Source organism: Bombus vancouverensis, chromosome 10, assembly GCF_051014615.1.
Source record: "Bombus vancouverensis nearcticus chromosome 10, iyBomVanc1_principal, whole genome shotgun sequence".
Lineage (NCBI taxonomy): Eukaryota > Metazoa > Arthropoda > Insecta > Hymenoptera > Apidae > Bombus > Bombus vancouverensis.
The window spans coordinates 1,074,778-1,091,487 of NC_134920.1; the positions used below are offsets into that span (position 1 = coordinate 1,074,778).

At 33.6% G+C, this 16,710-nt stretch overlaps 1 protein-coding gene across 4 annotated transcripts in view; it reads right to left on the reverse strand.

The window, feature by feature from the left end:
* The window catches only part of sit (stuck in traffic), a 52,987-nt gene that overhangs the window by 13,719 nt on the left and 22,558 nt on the right, over nucleotides 1-16,710 (reverse strand). The window contains exon 1 of one of the 4 annotated variants that reach the window (XM_033338761.2): nucleotides 3,886-4,156. The exons of 2 other annotated variants lie outside the window; for them this stretch is intronic. The gene's annotated coding sequence lies outside the window, so the exon portion shown is untranslated. Of the gene's footprint in view, nucleotides 1-2,587; nucleotides 2,667-3,885; nucleotides 4,157-16,710 lie in introns of those variants that run through there. One more of the 4 variants, XM_076622334.1, reaches the window with a different exon arrangement.

The following is a 16,710-nucleotide window of genomic DNA, read 5'->3' on the forward strand; positions in this document are numbered from 1 at the left end:
TAAAATTGCAATTTCGGTTTGCGAAAGGCAACTTAAGTTTGATTCAATATGACGAAATTTCTAGAATCGATTAATTAAAAATTAGGTAGGAATTATCATTAGCAGGAACAAAAGTAGGTGTGCATTTCCTACATCCTTCCCTTTCCTCCTTTTCCATCTTATAACCTTCTCCTTACTCCTCCTTTCCTGTCACATTTCTTTTTTATAGATATTCTTTATAGATATAGAAATTCCTCAAGTCCACCAAAACATGCACATAATTTGGATATTATTATAAACATACACACTACATATATATGTGCTTTTGTGAATATAAAATATCTTTATATATCTCAAGAAAGGCAATAAAATGAGTAGAAATTTCTACTCATCAACAGCTTATATGTACAATATATCTAATTTAAAAATGCTTATGAAAAGATTTTGCACGTATCTACTATAGTCAACGAACTATTAGCTTGACGATCTATATTTAACGCTGGCATTCAAGCATTCTCTGACACATGTAGTCCTATATTTACATTCCTATATTACAATTCTGTATGTTTTAGATGCAATCAAAAAGACCTGCTCTATATTCGTTGAAAAGATAATTAAATAATACATAATTGACGAGTGCGTGAAAAGTACTAGTCAGGTCGATAATATAAAATTAGTTCCATAAGCTCGTTTCAATGAATAAAGTGAGTAAAGAAAGGCCTCCCTCTAATGTCAGTTATTGCCTATGTTCCTGTTTTTGCTCTCTTTCACTTCTTCGAATCTTTACTCGTTCATTACGTTAATCGATGCAGAAGTGAAATTTCTCATTTAATCTATATCCTTCGGTCTATTAAGGCAATTGACTCATTTTGCGGAAACGACGCAACGATATTAAAATCATATGGAATTTCTAAATAATTATACGATCGTGATTCAAGAGTCGAAAATAAAAAATAAAAAAGGCGATGGTGAAAATGAAGAATAATTTTTACAAGCCACACTTGAATAATAATTTGAAAATTTAAAGTGCTAAGCATGTCAATAACATATTTAATATACTGCTTTGTAATTTCGCTTGCAATGTTTTTGCCCATGAAATATTAAACGCTGCTATTTTATGTCCCCTCTTTAAGTCACTTTGCTTCCATTTTTCTTGTAAAATGAACCAGAGGGAATGCTTATAATAGCACGCATAGTTATCGAACAGCTTTAAGAGGAAATGGCAAGAATTACTTCAATACAAATCGTGTTACCAGTCATGTAATACTTCGCGTTCATTGGAAAGTGCGAAATGTGAAATCATAACCTAAACCTGTTAAGCGTTTACACGGTTCTCACCTTATTCTCATTTCCGTCTGAAAAGAGTTACGCGCAATTTATATATATTTTGCCATAAAAGATATTTTTGCACGAGAATATTAGTCGCTTGTAAACGAACATTCTGAATAGCATGGAAAATTTTCAGGGTGGTAGATGTTGTTCCATTCCTCTTCGACAGGATCAAAAAAAGTTCGTTGAGAATGCAACTGGAGTGAAATCTATAATGAATGCAAAGATTCCGTACACGAAAAAGAATACGAGAATTGAAAGTTAAACAAAAAAACCTTTCGAGGCTGCTTACGACGCTCATACTTATATTAGAGCAATATAAAAATACTGTTTAAAGAGTAAAGCGAGAAACTTAAAGATTATGAGATTCTCGATTTCACGTGACAAGGTCAAGATCTTAACTGGCACTTTCTAAATGAAACTTAACGACAATTATGTCAGTTAGTTTAAATAACTGAAAATCATAACGATGCAAGCATATTTTTCACAAGGAAATTTAAGAAGGCAATGTTTATAATCGTCATTTTTCTCTGTACTACGATTTATGAAGTTGAGCTTCTCAGTGTAAATGTAAGTCAGTCCACCGCTATTTCCCATAAAATAGCAATCTATGTTCATTATTACAAAAAGTTGATTGCACCTTTTCAAGTTACGAAAACGTATCGTGATAGAGAATAGAGATTGTTATAACTCAATTAATTATAAAAGTAAAGATTTAGATGAAACCTATGAAACTAAAACTTTTAAATGATACATTTAAAAGTTAGAATACATAACTGCGAGAATTCAGATTCTCAAAGCGATACGAAATACTTAATATATGTTCATGTAATAAAATGGAAAATTTCATACAGAGTTATTTTATCGTGACATGTGTATTGCTTCCTGTTTCGTAATGCGTATATACTCGTCGTGACAACGCGTGAGAACAAATCGCTTGTCCTCATCCAACCTAGCTAAAACCTCAAGAATTCAATTATCCCTCTTTGATCAAAATCTCGTTATTAGAAACAAAACGAAACATAAGGTCAAGGAATATTACAATATGCGAACGAGGAGGAAGCATTGACTTCTTCTAAATGTGTTCTTGCATTTTCGTGCTTACGTAACTCTCGTGATATACATATATCCCTACAATACAACCTGCATGATCCGCACGGCCTTGATGAATGTACTTGCACGCACGCATTTTTCTCTCGAATGATATGTTTCGAAGAAGGTCCGTTTGCAACACGTCCGAATGAAATGGAAAGTAATTTGACTGGATCAGCGAGCCTACCTGGTTCACCGCGGAGAACCACCGGTGACACGAACGGACAACAGTACCATGTCTTTCCGGTTTATACGCGGAAATTCTTGGCAATATCGTGCTGGTTCGAGATCGTACCGAGTTCGAGCGCCGAGATGCGAGAGACAACCCCGGAACCAACTGTAAACAAGTCCCAAGGCTTCGTTATGTATCACTGTCTACAGGTTAGAGTGAAATTGCAACGTGTGACGCGTAACTAGATTTCTAGTTAGAACTCTGGTCGTTCACCTGTGGAGAATTGTCTAGAGGAAACGAAGAAAGACGAGGAACCGACGTTCTAAGAAACAGAGATACCAGCCGATCAAGTGGAAAGGAACTTTACTGGATTACGATCTTCGTAGAATCTAGTGTATCTAACCTGATTTGTAAAACTAGAGCTAAGTGAAATCGCAATGTAGATTGAACAATTTAAAGTATTACATCTTGAATTTTCGCGAATATGGAATAAGATGAACATTTTTTTAATTAAATCTTATAGATGAAATTTGAAGATTTACTATTCGAGGATATAAGAAAGATTTAAAAAATCGATGAGAAATCAAAAATGTATAAAGGACAAGTGTGTTTTAATGTTTGCAAGGAACGACGGCGAAAGAACTCAATGTCTGAGCTCATTCTAAAATTTCGTTCTCACTGGCATCGTATGCTGGCTGATATCAATTTCTTAGTAACGGGATTACAAAGATAAGTGACCGATGAAACGTACAGAAAACCGGTCGGCACATCGCAGGAAACCACATCAAATGCAATCATGACAGGGAGAAAGACCGGTTGAGGAATTACAGTAGGGTAGCAAGTAAACATAAATCGAGAGAACCTCCCAAGGACATTTCTGCCGTGGAAATCAAGATATCACCGATTGATCATTGACCGTTCATTTCTAATGTTTCCTTTTGCAATTTTATTCCATACTTATCAAAATCATAAAGATCTAATCTAGAAATCGTATGAAGCTAACGATTATACTACCAAAGCAGGTGTGACACCTATAATATAACTTTCCTTTTTTTCTTTCTTTTTTTTTTTTTTTTTTTGAAAATACGTAATTACGGAGATTGCACGCTTCCCCCTCCCCCTCAAAACTATGAAACTTTCATCCTCTTTAGAACTCTAATCAAGACTTTTACATATAAGCAAAATTTCAGAATTATTCAAAACTTTGAAATATAAGTAAAGAAATTATTATCGTGATCTTCGATCTTTAAAATATAATTAATAGAGTAGAAAGTCCCAAGTACAAAAGAGATTGCAAATGTACATCCTCTTACCGAAAATGAATTAGTTCACGGACAATCGTATGACAATTCACGTCACAGCACCACCATCTACCTACGTATTTATTTACGACCAACTTAGAGGGAGTGTACTCAGAATTGGTTTTCCTTTCAAACTTTAAACACCACCCGGTTGTCGCAGACAAACGATCGATTACAGTAGCCTGGAAAAATTGCAACGCAGATCGGCGCACGTCGGATCGATGTATGCGCGTTGGTGAATTAGGGGATACCGCGACGACCCTCGATCTCGCGTGATCCGACGTTCCTGATGGACTGAGAGGGCCGATTCGATCGTACCACGCTGCCGCTACTTTCTACCAACTTGGGAGTAGGAAAAGCTGCCAGAAGGGGGGTATCAAACGATAAACCTGGATACAGACGAATTGGAGGGGCAAGTTGTTTTTTCGTACAAATTTCGTGGTGACCTTTGCGCTCTTTTGTTAAGGATTCAATCCTGCTACAACGCAAGAGATACAGTGTCGATTACAGGAAACCGTTAGAATAAGTCGTGACTTCTTGACTTCTTCCTGTTCATAAAGACAAAAGACTCAGGATTAACGTTGAACTAGTTTCTGAGAGTAATTTGAAATAATCTCAAGTGGTAAATTGAATGGAAGACAGTGAATGATTTAGCAATTTGAATTGAACGTTTCAAATAACATGAAAGAGGTGCATACCTGTCTATAAAACAAGGGGAAATAATGAACGTTTATTTGGCTGATTCCGAATTTATTTCTAAGGTTCGGTGTTGTGATATATTCGTGAATGAAATAAGTGTAATACTAGAACTCAAATTTCGAAAAAATCAATTCCAAACACGAATAAACGAATAAATACGAGAATGTAAGTAAAAAAGATACTTACACAACAGACCTTGTGAAATAACGAAAAAATTCGCTACTCGAATTCGCTAATAGAATTTCCTGACACGGAGTGTGCATAGATATACCATATATAGATATGCAGATTCTTTAGGTCGATCAAGATCAAGATCACTAGATCAAGGTCGATCAATTTTGGTCCATACGAATTTTCACATTAAGAGACAGCTTTTTCTATTTTTCAGTAATGAAAGTTGCGACCTTGATATAAATGATCCATCAAACATCTTGGATCAGGCATCTTGTCAATACGATTTGTCTCATAATTGTTTGACTGTCATCAGCTACTACATTGACTACTTTTGTACGACTCTAAGCACCTTAACATCTCAACACTCGCTTACTCTTACACAATAAACACTTACAATCTCTCTACATTTCTTCAATAACATGGAAATCACAGGGATATGATTACGCGAGACGATTGAAATCGTTTGGAAACGATTATACAAACACTCAAAGCGATTGAGTGGCACGAAAGGTCGTTATTTTTATAAAATGAAACCTGAGAAAAGCGTTGTTCATCCATCGTACTTTCGACGTTCGTGTTCTTTTCGAACCTTGATCGATGTCCACGCGCTCGAGAGAAAGGGCGACGGAAAGACATCCACGAATGCTTCATTAAGGCCAACAGAAAAATCGTAAAACATAAATATTTCGAATGCTCTATCATTCCTGATGAAATTTACATGACAAAAAGTAGAAGCAAAAAATGAAAAAGCAACCAAAAAGTAGGAAGACATTACTGACAGTAGTGACAACAATTACCTACGCGTCGATAATTCAACCGCCCAGAAGCTGATCAATTCCATTTTCAAAAAAAATCATAATTTGAGTATCAGAATGTGTGAATAGTGTTTAATTTTTTTAAGAAAGCAAACGATTAATTTGTTGATTAGTGTGACTCAATTATCCATGGTATAAACTTATTGTTAATTTCATAGATCATTACGTTAGCATTAATAGACAGAATTCATTGAAACTGCAACAATATTTTCAATTAAAAATTAAGAACTACTCGTCGAACTGAACGATCGTCGAGGTGTTGCACTTCCACTTTTACTTTTTCATGCGTGCTCACGAAATAGAAAAACTGTATAGGAAAACGCGATTTCGAAATAGAACCGTTTTCTTTTTCAAACGTTAATGCTTTTAGACCGATCGAAAGGCAGGTCACTTTACTTTTACCGATATTTATGCGCTTTCATGCTACGTGAACATCGAATATGAATCATCGCGATCACATAAAATATTCTACGATAAAAATGTCAAATCGTTTCTATCTCTCTTGATGAAACGATTTGACATTTAACGATGAAACGATTATGGTATAAACGGAGGAAGGTTAAAAAACAATCATCTGTTCTCGTTCTTTTTATCAATACTTAAAAATCTGTATTTCTGGCAGCCTAGCTTAAATAATAACATAGTGTTGCTGATAAACAAGCGCAAAGATATAATGATCTCTATCACTTCTCACTTTTATCAATTTTGGACAACCAAGAACACAATAACAGAAGTGTAGATGCATAATGTAGATACCAGTAACGACATAACTTAACCATTTGAGTCCCAAGCAGCGCGATCGCGCTGTTCACATTTTGCGTCGCAAAGTCCCAGTACATTTGAATGCTACGGATGACTGACAGTAATTTGTATTTCATTGTTATATTCTCAATAATTTTTATTGAACAAAACTTAAAATATTTATAAACTAATAGTACGCATATATAATAATATAAATGTATTTCATAAAGTAATAAATACGACGAGCTCTATTGTGCCGCTTGTTTCTTTTCGCAATCGATTAAGACAAGTGCTATCGCGCTATTCGGAATTTTTCGACCCTGTCTTTTCAGTGGCCCCTGGGATTCATACGATTAACTGAATTCTAAAAAGGAATAAAAGAAGAATTTTCATCATCTCCATCAGTTCTCGTCAATTTAAAACAAAATTTTGCAAATAAAAATTCATTAATAAAAATGTATCACGAACGATGGGCGCATCAATGATGCCATAAATTGATTCTAAAAAAACAAAACCGAAGACGTGATCATCTCCAGCAGTTTTCACCTGCACTAACTTTTAGAAAATTTTACAGATTAAACTATCATTAACAAGAATGTATCGTGAATGAGACGGGCATCGATAATAACATAGATTAACCGAATTTCCTTGATAAAGCTCTTAATTTTTCAATTAAAAAGAAGAAAAGACTGCCATAGCTACTTCGTAATTATTAATTTCGAATCTTTCCTCGTGCCTGATTTTTCAATCGCGCATTGCTGACACTGCAAAACAGTCGAAAGCTATTAATCAGTAAGAACACATATGGTTATAAATGGTACAAACTAAACAAGACACCAAGGCGTCCCAAATCTTTCTCCTTAAATGTATTGCCTAGAACCTAAAGTAGCGAACGTGATATTTCAAGCGAAGAGAAAATATTAATACCCTCACGCATAGTTAAGCGGATGGACAATTGCGCGGTGAAGTCGCGTACGTCGTATATCGAGATTGGTCAAGATGGACTTTTAGAAAAAAATCGGCGCGGGCAATCAGTCACGCGTGCAATCGTACACGTTCGAAGCGAGCTTCTTAGTCATTTTCTGCGACGCAGCGCGACGGTTCGTAACGCATGTTGCAATTTCGTCGAGTCGTCGAGTCGTCCAGTCGTCCAGTCATCGAATCATGGAGTCGTCTAATTTTCGTCGAGTCCGTCGGGACACAGAATAGCGAAGCTGGAAGAAAACGAGCCAACGGAGAGGAAAGAGGCAGAGGGACCGAGTGTATTTAGCAAGAGATTTGCAGATGCCTCCGATGATCGGCTCCCCATTCGATTTTGCAATCGGCCGTTGCGTCGAACAGGCAACTATTGCAAATACGGGCGCGCGCCTGCGCGCAGTCTTCAATTAATATTAGTAATCTCGTAGAAAGGAGCACCGAGTGTCGAAAGATGAACCGAAGACGCGGTTCTGTTACGTAGCACTCTGGTCTCCGTTACTTGCTTTGATTTGTGGTTCACATGTTCACATGTTGTTATAACACGTGTTTCACAATCGTGTATCCGGATGTTAAACTAGTTTTAAAAAATGGTTTTTAGAAAAATAGTTGAAAGTTATAAGTAAGATAGCTTTCAATAATTAAAACAAATATCATTTGCTTGAAAAGTTTGGAAACGGCAAAAAAAATGGTGTCAAAGTCTACTATAATAGATGCAAAATAGGACAAATTCTTTTTGTAATTGCCTTAAAATTCTTTTAGATACATGTAAATAAAATTATTGAAATTAAAAAACAGATATTAATTTCGGTTCTGATATTGTGGTAGAGGAATTTTTTAATATCTGAATATTTTAACATTTGCCTAATTTCCCTTGCAAGATGGAAGTAGAAATAGAAATTAGAAATAGAAATGTGATATAATTTGCAGTAGAAATTAGCGTAGTTTGTAATCGAAATAATCGGATCATTCGAATCATCTAAGTTGACTATGGGATTAATCTTATGAAAATGTTTTTATAGACTCGAAAGCATTCTAGAAAGAAATAAATTGAGAGTTGAAAAATTTCAGGTAGATTTTGCGAAATTCACCAGCTCGATCGAAATAAGAATCCGATATTTTAGTTTACGGACTTAGAGATTGCTGTCAGAACAGATATAAAGTGGCGGAGTCATCGTATTATGATGTAAAATCGGTAATTTCCAAAAATAAAAGTCTTGGACAAATTTGCATATTGTGAAATTCACACGGAGAATATTCAATGCAAATCGCAACAACGACGATTGATGGTTCCATGGAAAATTTTATATGAAATGTTTTAAACAATTAAAAGGCCACTTAAATGTTTCCACAATTAACGAGAAGAGCTATAAACCGCACATATTAATTAATTATTCGTTAAACGAATGCTACTTTCAAGGAGCATGTTAATTTGTAAATATTCGGCAATCGCCCAGGATAATGTTTAAAATGTATAATAAATTTTTAATTTTACAACAAATATTTAAATGAGGAGGAAATCAACACGAATTGAATAAAAATGTTCTTAATAGCGGCGACTGAGTGCGACTTGCAGATCCATGAAACATCCGCGATGTGTAAATGCTGAAAATGTCAAAATGTCAGTTTTGAGGAAAGTATACGTAAATCGCGATAAATCATGATTGTATCTTATAGATGGTATGCAGTTTTAATAGTTTCCGATTTACCATTATAATAGCGTAAATGCTAACAAACCTCGGAGATTCTCAGAAATCAGACACTTTTGTACAAACGATCGATGCTTTTTCAATAGAGTCGTTAACTTTTAACCTTATGAATATTTCCACATGTTACTGGGGCTTATTATTGCATCGAATCAAGCGATTATATTTTATGTTTTTGTACGGATACATATAGGAAACCAAATAAGCGCTAGTTTATATTCTTGGTGATATTTGTGGAGAGTTTTGCATTTCATTTCATTCACAACAGATAATGTTTGCTTAAACCTAAACGTATAAATTATACATAATCAAAGCGAATTGCGTAAGAACTGGAATAAGAAAAAGATGATTTACGAAAACGAACTGAAAGAATAACTAATTAACACAAAAACATCGAGATAAAAAAACTCGCTGCGGTTCTTCCCCTTAGTCATATCTTCTATATAATGAAAAAAGAGAAAAAGAAAAGCAATTACATTATTGCGAAAAATAAACAGAGAAGTGTTATTCAAATCTATGCAATTTTCTGAATTAATCGAAGTATTCCTTCCATACATTTGATGCAACTATCCCTTTGTCTATTCAAATGAAAATTACTTAACAATATGGTCTGCAGATTTCTCCAGGCTCATTGTTCATCCGATACAATAACACGGCACAAAGAATATCAAAAGTACATGGAAACAAGTTACGGTAAGGAGCACTTGTTTTGCTATTATTCCAAATGAAAGCTGTGTACAATTTATCATTGTCATTACATACACATTTGCATTTATTTGTATTGTAACATACAATTGCAGCAGATTCTCCCCAAAGAAAGAAGTTGCTTCACGAAATTGATATTTATCTCAGGTATTTCCTTGAAAAATATCCATATGACGTAATATTTACCTAGTAACGTAAAAAATCAACCAACAATATTGACAGATTGCTCTGGAATAACTATTATGAAGGAAAGGGATAATCAAAGTTAAAACGACAACTTGCTTTATCATTGAAGAATTATTAACTCTAAGTTTCTGACAGGGACTCGTTAACATATAATTATACACGAGTCTTTCTTATACGTTCTTTTTAAACGATGGAAGGAACACTGTGAAATGTAATATAAATAATACAGGTAGCGTTTATAAACTTTAGAAAAAGTATAATGTATTAACAGATTTCATAAAGTAATATTTTATTTAATGAATATGTTATGGTTATATATTTTCGATAAGTATATTACAAGTATTTCATAAGTATATTTTACATTAATAATATTACAGATAGTAGCCGATTTTTTGTAACCTATAATACATTTTCTTTTTTGCTCGCCAACATGAAAAAGTGACTAATCTCCAATTGACTCGTAATTAGACACATTGTATAGTAAAGTCTTCGGACGGCGTGCGATTTCTATCTACTGTGACTATAAAATATGCCCCAATTTACAAATTGTTCGCGATATTTCTCTCTCTCTTTCTCTCTTTCTCTCTCTCTCTCTCTCTCTCTCTCTCTGCTGTTTCTAGAAAACAGGTTTCTTATCGAAATGGAGTAAGTGCGTGGCGACATGTACATTTCCACACATTGCATCTCCGGACGCGAGAGAGTTGCAGTTTGACAGGCGCTCGATTTTGAAACTTACAATAAAATCAGTTTTACTAGAGACTTATCTATTGTTGGCACGCTCTTAAAGTGTTCAATTTAATTACCATCAAAATTATTTTCCTTTCTTAAAAAATTCTGATGATACAAAACAAAATTATACATAAAAAATGCTAAAGTTTTACTAGGAAAAGGAACATTTTTTTGACAATTTTTATCAAACAAATCCCTTACAATCCACGAAGATCCACATTATGCGCGCCCTTTATTTTTCATCGATATATTATATTTTACGCTCCTGTTTGCTTTATCTCTTTTTAAGTTTTTTGTTACAACGCTATTTTATGGACATCATTTTATAAAATCTTCCATTTTCCTTGTTAATTATGCAACGTGTCAAGTTATTCATCTGAAGACCAGCTACGATTGAGAGAAAAGGGAATTTGTTTCTTACAAATGTCATCACATATAATATCAATTAACTGAGAAAAAGCGAACCTGAATCTTCAACGTGATAAACAATGAATAAATATATACCGTGACTTTTTACATAATAAATCAATGGGAAGATTCTATGTAGATACTCTATAGCAACAGCTATTTTCAAAGAAGACACAATACGAAGATCACAAATCTTCCAAAGTTGACGTAATCAAGTCATAAATCTAATTGTGACCGATCGTCTGCCATCTCTCTGGAACACACACGGATTTCCACGTCCAGTCGTATTACCAGTTTTAAATTGGCGACATGTGCGTCGATTTAAATCTCGATTGTATTCCCTCGACGAAAAATAACAGAAGAATATTGAAATCATGCAGAAACTGCAAACTGCCTACGCTTTACAAATAAAGTGAGCAATGGAGGGACGAAGCAATTCTTTTTTGATAAATATTATACGTAAATTAAATATTAAATATGTAAATCTCCACGCCTTCGATTAGCTGCGATAAAAAATGAATTTATTATTAAATTATACAATAGCAATAACGGCACAATCAATGTGTAACGGAAGAAAATCGCTAACAAAATATCGATATTTAGAAACGTTTCTTTAATGTTACAACTATCAAATCCGTCAGAATGATGGTTTTCAGACTTTCCTTTTTTATAATTACTGAAAACATTCAGAAATATTTAGGTGAAAGGAAATATTTAGATTCGTGTTTCAGACTGGTAGCTCTAGTGTTAATTATAACATTCAATGATAACAGAGTGAAAAACAAATAAAAACAAAAAAACAAATAAGTGAAACATTATGTACAAAAAACGATAAGGATGAAAAATATACGTAGTCAGCATATGACTTTATACATTACGCTGGATAGAAAAATAATGAAATTAATTTTTAACTGTCACTGTGTCTTTTCCACCTAAAACAAACAGTCATACACCAGATTTGTCTTTCTACCATGCATTTTATGATTAGTCATAGTCCAATTGAATTCAAATGCAGTAACAAGAGAACAAGTTATTAACGAAAGGATGATTATTAATCTAATTTCCTAATGTAAAAAACAAAAGAAAAAATTTTCTTGGCTGATAAAATAATAAAAAATTTATTAGATCTTACACATCACAAAAAATACAAAGAAAGGATAAGGAACCAACTGGTTTTTAGAAACTTCATCATTTTTTATAACATGTCTAAAATTCTTTAAACGGGTTTGGGCAGCAACTACGCAGTTACATAATCAACGACTAGACCGCGAACCCGTTTAAACAGTCGGTTCGAGTTACAGTGTCGTATATGTAATCACCGTAAAAAAGAAGCAACAAAACTGCTGCAAGAAACTTGACCTTGATCTTTAACCGGAATACAAGTCACCATATTCAACGTTAGATATCTCCCAAAAACAAAAGAAACGCAAAAAAGCTCACAAATTTCAATATCGAATGTTCTACATATTTTTAAAAATATTCGGAGCAAACCTTGACTTTAAACGTATGATATGGGTAAATTGTAATTAGCGGCAGGTCACGAAACGTGCTTCAGAAACTCGTGCGCGTCGTAAACTCAACATCGAGTGAAAATGATACATCAGATCGTGGAAATCTCCTCGCCAACTCCTATTTTAATGCGAACGTGAGTAGCCTGGAAATTGTGCAAATTCGGATAATCGAGCTTTGCTGTATTTTATCCTCATGAATTACAAAATTTCCAGTAGACAACTTGTTCCGACATACGTCTAATTTTAAGTATAAACGATCCTTACCGGTCTCTTAATACTCTAAAACTCGCTGCGGATAGCTCAATGAGATCTTCCTTTCGATGTGAACATCGATACTCTAATGTTCGCACTTGTGTATTAGTATCGATGTGAAGGTCGACATTCTAATAAACATACTTACGTATACTGATACTAATACTATTAAAAAATTCTACCTTTTTTTCACTTATTGGAACTTTGAAAATGAAAATTTCCTTTAGGAAATCGGGCAAATTCTTTGCTGACATGGTTATTGAAATTTTCTAGATATCTAATTGTCTAGATGTAACTTTGAACTGTGATTCTTTGTGTTTTATGTCGTATGACACTGTAGACACGTTGAGATGAAAATTAAATGCATGGTAGCACGAAAAAATTATTTACTTGTTGGCATTGTGATGAGTAGTGTGTCTCTTTCAAGAACATCTGGTAACTTCAACGCACGCATAAGGTATGTAATACCGCTGGCTCGTGTATGAAGCGCTCCTTTCACAATATTATGTTGCTTGATCTTTTGAATATTGCTTAATTTTTTAAGTACGTATAGCAGTATGAAGTAACAAAGAACACGAGGACACGAATGATGTTCAATTTTCTGACGTATATACAATTAGGAATATAGCATAAAATAGTTGCGCCATGTAGTGGGTTGACTTTAAGTAGCACCGAAACGAATACAAGTAAAATTTAAAAATCGAGCAAATATCAAATTCTTGAAAATTCAACTAATTAATTTTTTATTTAATTTATTTGTTTCATTTATGTATTTATTTATTTATCTATTTATTTCTCTATTTATTTATTTATCTATTTATTTATTTATTTATTTATTTATGTATTTATGCATTTATTTATTTATTTATGTATTTATTATTAGATAGATTATTCATTTATTTATTAATTATCAGTTCCATCTCATCACTAATGTTTGTAATTGTTGCTGAGCTTCATACTATCCAACAACTGATTATTGTATATTAATCGGCCATTATTTTGTAGAACTTATATTTTGTATCGAATACGTATGTCGATTATAAAATTTTAATATATAGGGTGGTTGGTAACTGCTGGTACAAGCGGAAAGGGGGTGATTCTACGCGAAAAAAGAAGTCGAAAATATGCAATAAAAATTTTTCATTTGAGGCTTTGTTTTCGAGAAAATAGACTGAATTTTCGCTCGGTACGCGTGCACTTTATCACGTCTCGTTATAACGGATCTCACTGTAGATCGTTGTCTCGATGGAAAAATTAAAAAAAAAAAATAAAAATTTTTATTCTATATTTTCGACTTCTTTTTTCGCGTAGAATCACCCCCCCCCCTTTCCGCTTGTACCACCAGTTACCAACCACCCTGTATATCATCTCATACCTAACGTAAATGGCATGAAATCGTGGCCTACTTACTCCACCTGATTAATTCACATCGTTCTATTGTTCAGTCAAAGTACAACTATGAAACATGTACCCCGTTTATGTAGTTGCAATATTTCTCGCATAGATGATACAAAATTACAATGATAAGCATCTATATACGTTAACCTCGTCGTTCATACATAAATAAAAACGTGAACCTTCTCTGATCATACTAACCTTATTTTTTCCCTAATTGTGCCATGTACTTCCTGTGGGCATAAAAGCAGGTGACGTAGAACTGACGATTTGTTTCCAAAGAAAACTAAAGAACAGTTTGTTAGATCAGCAAATACAGCAAGTACTAAGATATGTAAACAGCTTACCAAATTTTATTGCGTATTATACATATACAAATTATATTATTTATATTTATTGTATATTTAATGTATAATTAATTATATATAATTAATGTATATATATTATATAATAAATAATAATAAATATATATGTATAACTGTTTCACTTCTTTTTCCTGAATTAAGATATTCACTATGTATGTAGATAAAGAATAATCGAAACTGCTACAGTAAAAAAATTGTTTTTGCGATACATACACTGAGCTAAAAAATGAATTAACATTTGGAACATATTAACAACTTGTTGTTAACGACATATTATAAATACATTAACTATAAATTCGAAACACGCGAACCTGTGCAATTCGCATGTATATATATCTATCGTATGTATGTGTTGGGAATTTCAAAAAGGAAAAGTGCAGTATGAGTCATATGAATACCAGGTATGTAACTGGTATTCACCACGCCATTGATTTAGTTGCAACATGATAATGTTACAATTAAAGACTGAAGAAACGAAACCGATCGAGCTACACGATCGAAGTACAATTCGCAGATTTCAATCAAGCGTCATCGATATTTCCATTAGACAAGTGGCATGGATTTGAAAAGTTCGCGGACAAAAAGTTAATAACTACTTATCTATTTACGAAAATTCATCATTTAGACTTCTTTCGCTTTATCTCGGAAACTCCAAAGAAATAGACAAAGAAAACAAAAAGTAAGAGAAATGATGCAATTTTTTGGAAAGAGGATGGTGATAAAACTTAATATATTTAGACAGAGGCAGAGAAGTTGAAACAAGGAGGAAGGTATGATTCACAAAGGTTACGATTTGATCTTGGGAATCTGCTATTAATGGTTTCGTGGATTTCGCTTATAATTGGTCCATCATGTACTTTGTCATGACATCCTGATTCTTACAACATCATTTTCTTAACTAACCGTATAGAAAAAATATTCTTCTAAATGGATTGACAAAACAGAGATTTCATGGTTGTTGATCGCTAACAGGAGAGTCAAAAGTTGGAACAGGTTTCCAGTGAACAAAGTTCATCGTGTGTATACGAATAAAATTCATCTAACCGTTAATGTCGCTTCATCTGCGTCCGTGACACAGTTTATGCGATTACATAATATAACAGCCCCCTAATCTTCAAACGGTCAGTTCCTTAAAATTTCGACTGACGATTTAACGATGGAGAGAGAGAGAATCGGTTTCAGTGAATGATGACCGTCGAATAAACATGTATCGTGACGTCGACATATTTGATACCCTTTCTAGATCGATTTTTCCAAACCACAGTTTATCGAATCACATTCTGTCGGTCCATCACGATACACGAATCAAAACCGATGTTTACATCAATAAAGGAGTCATTCAGAGATCAAAGTGGTTATCTTCAGTTTCTGAAATTTCTGAAATTTTAGTGCCAAACCACTTTATTAATACTTATAGAATTTCATTAATTTTGCCTATCTTTTGTTTTGTGGAGTTAATCGATTGAGCAAATATGTAAGAGCGACTCGAGTAATTAACATTCCAAGTCTCTAAATCTCTAAGTCATAATTATTGTTAAACACTCTAAAATTTAAGTTGCAAATTATTTAAGTAAAAGTTGAAATAAGAGATAATTATTGTCATCACACATGCTTAATAGTAACATTTAGGTACTGGTTTCAACAGATATCCATGCTAGAAGTCGGTTGTAGTTTTTCAATTAATGTTTTCTCGCATTCATAACGTCCGATATGAAACTCGAACATAGTGGTTCGAACTAGATTGATACCAATTCGTTTTCGTCATAATAAACGATAACTTAAGTGCTGGTTTGTAATAAATTAGTCATAAGATAATGATGACGATTAGTGATAATTCTGAGAGACCTAACAACAACTGACCTTAATCCACTGCACCAGAATCAAGAGAAAGCTATTCATCGCGTAACTTAAGGTAACTTGTATTCCCTATCGTTTCAACGGCTGATTCTATCATCCGGAAGAAGCGTGACAAATTCGATTTTCGATGTGCATTACAAATGGTTGAACGTGGTGATCTTAATGCGCGGCGCTAACATATCATTTCTAAATATGGCAAATGAAAAGACCATATCTACGTATTGTTTGTTTAAAAATGAATACGATTTTCAAGATAATATCTTCGCAGTAACATCTTTCCAATTAATCAGAAATTTCCCAATGAATTCCTCCTATATTA